Here is a 4,739-nt window from a genome sequence, read left to right on the forward strand (position 1 = left end):
CCCCACCCACCCTAGCCCTCCAACCCCACCCCTTCCACCCCTCCCCACCCCCCCCACCCCACCCCTACCCCCACCACCCCACCCCTACCCTCCCCACCCACCCTACCCCTCCCACCCCACCCTTCCCCCTTCCTACCCCCCCAACCCACCCCTGCCCCCCCCACCCACCCTACCCCTCCAACCCCACCCCTTTCGCCCTCCCTACCCCCCCCCCCCCACCCCACCCCTGCCCCCCTCAGCCCAAACCTCCCCACCTGCACCGCCCCCCACTGTTGGAATACAGTCTGAGGCAGTCTGTCGCATGCATTTCCCAGCTAATGCCAATGTGCACTGTACTCCACTGCTCTCTCTGTACATGAGGAAAGTATACTGTTTCTGCTCAATTCAAGTATTTTTTTCAGAGGGGGGTAGGAGGAGAAGGACCAATCAGCTCTTTTTTGTTCTATTAGAATAAGAAGGCATTTTAACATTGAGTGTATTTATTTCTTTGTTAAACCCAGCTGTACTTTTTTTGTTTTTTTTTTAAGTCTAAGGCTTCCTATTTCTTCAGTATTACTCTTTAACCATGTGAAGGATGAATATTTTGCAAAATGATGTTTTGGGCCAAAGTTAATATAAGTTTCCTTCTCACTCAGCTGTGCATTTGTAAAACAGAACGGGCCAGATGTACCAAGCCTTTACCAGCTAGGTTCAGGCACAGATATAAAAACATGGGTGTTATGTATCAAACAGTCATACAGGGCTGGAAGCACAGTGTGCCTGTCACCTACGTAAGTCATCGCAAGGTGCACTTCTCTCCTTAATGCATATGCATTTAAGGGAGGATTGAACAAATAACAAGTGAAAACATAATGCGTGGCTGATTATATGTTCTGTTGAATTCACTGAAGCTCACGCAATCAATGCAGGTCAATTCTTGTCTGGAATTTATCCGCCTCTGAAGAGCAGGCATTACATGCAGACAGATATAGGCCTCAAAGATGTGCTGAGAGAACCTTTGCAACAGGAATCACATCATTTCAACTTCCTGAGAAAGAAATCATCAAATGGTCCAGATTAAGCAGCCACACAATAATTAAGGCTGCATGTTTGTCTTGCAAAATATTGGCTAAAGTCACAGTGCAGTCACATAAAAGTTGCTAAAAAGTTATCATAGAAAACTGAAAAAAGAGGCAGAGATCACAGAGTGTTTAAAAAAAAAGATTCACTAAATTAACCAATAGATCTCAAGTACAGCAGTGGGATGTGATTGAAATAACATGAGCAATTGTAGCAGGTTCTTACTGTATAAAAAAAAAAACTGTGGGCAGTTTCCGCTAGTAAAAAATACAAGTAAATGCGTTCATAGGCTGGTGCATTTAATCACTGTCCATCATGGAAAGAGCAGGCTTTTTGCCTTTAACAGAACATTGTTAGAAACAGCATACAGAGCACACTGAAATTGCGTTACTGCATTGTTTGACGAAATCAAGGAATCCATGACACCCATGAATTCTGTGACAATTACTCTTCTGGGAGAAATGAAAGATGACCTGGAACCTCCCACACAGCATTCCCATTCGATCCCAGCAAGGGTAACGTCACTATCTCGCTATCTGGATTAATTCAATCAACAATTACCACCACAGCTAGAATATCACAGTCCGCATTTTGTCCTGTGCTGACCGTATTGCTGGATAGACTGATGCATCGATTTCCCAGCATCCAGTCAAGACAATCAACACTCCAAAGAGGAGATTTTTAACTGTGTCTTTTAAGCTCCGCTTCATACACAGAATGCGATTAACAGGCGGTCCCATTGGCTGAATGCGTAATTAGCTGTAGGCATAGGAAATAAGACGTCGATTTCACGCAGATGCGTACACACCAACACACCCTCAGCAGGCCACATTTTGCTCTGCAGGTTTTATGTACGTACATCTGGCCCAGTGTCTGACTGACTGTGCTTCTGCTGACGCAGGTCCAGAATCCAGGCCAGGACTTCCATGTGTCCAGTTAGAATGAGATCAACCTTATATTAAATTCTGTCCTATGTGTGGTACTAAGACTTGAATTCAGGGACTTATTGTTATTATTATTATTGTTGTTATTACTACTACAATATGTATTTTATTTTATGTATTATTGACAGGGACTTGAATGAGTACCTACTTGGAGTGACATTAATAAGGCTTATGGTTTTTTTAGGAAAGGTGTGACAGGTACACATATACGGTAGTGCAGTCTATTTCCCTAGCACTCTTAACGCTGTGTTAAAAAGCTCGACACATTTCACTCAAGCTAAGGTCAAATGCTTAAAACAGAGGTGTCTGGAAGAAAATGTGTTCCTTGCATATGTATAAATATAAATATTTTGTTGTAAATATGAATTTGCCTGAGCTTGCTGTAAACCTGTCTCCTTGTATGCTTGGCATTGCTGTATCTGTACATTAGCATTATTTTAAGTGATGTTAAGAACAGGTTGTTCGTGGTTTATGACATGAAGATGTTATGCTTTGCAGTTCAAGGTATGCATCATCAGATGTGGGTTGTGGTCAGTGCGCATATTCATTGTGATGTCATGCTGTACTGTTATGTCATGCTGTAGGTTGTGGGGATGCTTCCTCCTCCTCTCCTCTTCATCAGCTGGATCTCCAAGCTGATTGGTGAATTCCCAGCCAATCAGCTTGATGATAGGTTGAATAGTCTTGGTCTTACTGGTTGAGTAAACTTTTAACTTTGAGTCTTGAGATATGGCTGACCCCTGCGTGGGTGAGACTACAGAACCACTTGGGCATGTGGAGGTCCTTCAGGTGAGCTCTGTTTGGCTCATTCAGGTGAGCTCTGGTCCTTCAGGTGAGCTCTGGTCCTTCAGGTGAGCTCTGTTTGGCTCATTCAGGTGAGCTCTCTTTGACTCATTCAGGTGAGATCTGTTTGGCTCATTCAGGTGAGCTCTGGTCCTTCAGGTGAGCTCTGTTTGACTCATTCAGGTGAACACTGTTTGACTCATTCAGGTGAGCTCTGTTTGACTCATTCAGGTGAGCTCTGACTCATTCAGGTGAGCTCTGTTTGGTTTGTTCAGGTGAGCTCTGGTGCTTCAGGTGAGCTCTCTTGGTTGCTTCAGAGGTGCAGTTTTTGGGTCTCTCAGGGGGCAAGCTCTGATGGAGACACACAGAAGTTTGCCATTGTGTCCAGCTGCTTCCTGTGCAGGAAGTTGAGTCACCTCCCCACACACCGCACTTCCTCCCGAGTAGCGTCTGTGCTAAGGGGCTGTTAAGCATCAGTTGGAGAGGTTACAGCACCCCCCCCCACTCACCACTGTTTCAGTCTCCGCCTCTGTGCTGTTGATAATGCTGATGATATTGATTACCCATGTTTGTTCATGCTTTCCAAAGAGAATATTCACTTCCTGTTTTTTTGCTTCACTTCCTGTACTTCTTACAGGTTCTTTACACAACACAGGGTCATGTTATTTAGAGAAGAGCAGGTTGCCTCTCGTTGGAGGAGAGAAGGTTGCTCCTTCACCACAGGCCCACAGCATTATACATATAAAGGTTAAGAAATAGATCTGTGTACATTAACTCATTTAAATAGATGTTTGGAAAAGAATATTGTGTATAAAGTGTTATTTAAAGATTAAAAAGTTTCCTGCTCAGTTCAAACTCTCTGTCCTTACATTTCTGGAAGCTTATTGGAATGTGACATCAATTTAAATGGAATGCTCTGTTGTGGCAATATATTCTGGTATGTGTTGCTTTTCGTCAGTGTAAATAAATGAGTGAAATTCTGAAAAGCTTCTTCTTGATCCTGCCCTCGTTTATGAAAATTCCTGCTGTGCTCTCACCTCCTGCATTAATACAAACACATAAGGGGAAATTCATACATATATAAAACATTACTCTTCCTAATAATGGTTATCACTGTGTGAAACGTATCATGATAAAATGTGAATGAAAAATGCAAGAAACATCTTGTAATACTATACATTATTAGAAATAGTGTGTGTGTGTGTGTGTGTCTCACCCTACTGTTGCTCCATCAGATAAAAGGAGGAAATCCCTCCATTCAGCTCTGAACGAAAAAACGGTTCAGAAAGAGGCTGTGGGGATCCAGAGCAGCATGGAGAGCTGCTGCTCCATCCGCAGACTTCAGAAAAGGAGAGTCTGGAGAACAGGGAGAACTCTGCGTTTGCAGGAGAAGATGGAAAGGAAGAGGCCACAATGTACACTGGGAAAAAATAGCAATAAAAAAGAGTGAACTGGTCTTTCCTCATGTGACCCCTCTGGTGTGTCTGACAGCGTAACAGAGACCATAACTAGTTCAGTCCCACAGACCATAATGAGCTAGGTCCTAGACACACAAAACGTGAATCCTTTACTTCCTCACTTCTGAGTGAACTAGTGAAACTAGTTTCTTCTTCCAAATCGACCACCTGCGCTCTTCACCCCATACCCACAAAGCTACTGAAGAAACTATTGCCTGTTCTTAGCAAACCAATTCTTAGTGTAATTAACTCTTCACTGTTATCCAGCTATGTTCTCATATCTTTTAAGAAGGCAGAGATCAAGCTACTGCTCAAGATCATCTGCTAAATGCCTGTAATGCCATGTGATATTCTCTTCAAATTTGATAAGGATACATTCTATGATAAGAATAGTGTGCTATGATTTGTAATTATTTGAGTGCTTTGGACATCAGTGCGTTGAGTTGTGCAGTGTGTTGGGTTGTGTAGCGTGTTGGGTTATGTAGTGTGTTGGGTT

Source organism: Anguilla anguilla, chromosome 4, assembly GCF_013347855.1.
Source record: "Anguilla anguilla isolate fAngAng1 chromosome 4, fAngAng1.pri, whole genome shotgun sequence".
Lineage (NCBI taxonomy): Eukaryota > Metazoa > Chordata > Actinopteri > Anguilliformes > Anguillidae > Anguilla > Anguilla anguilla.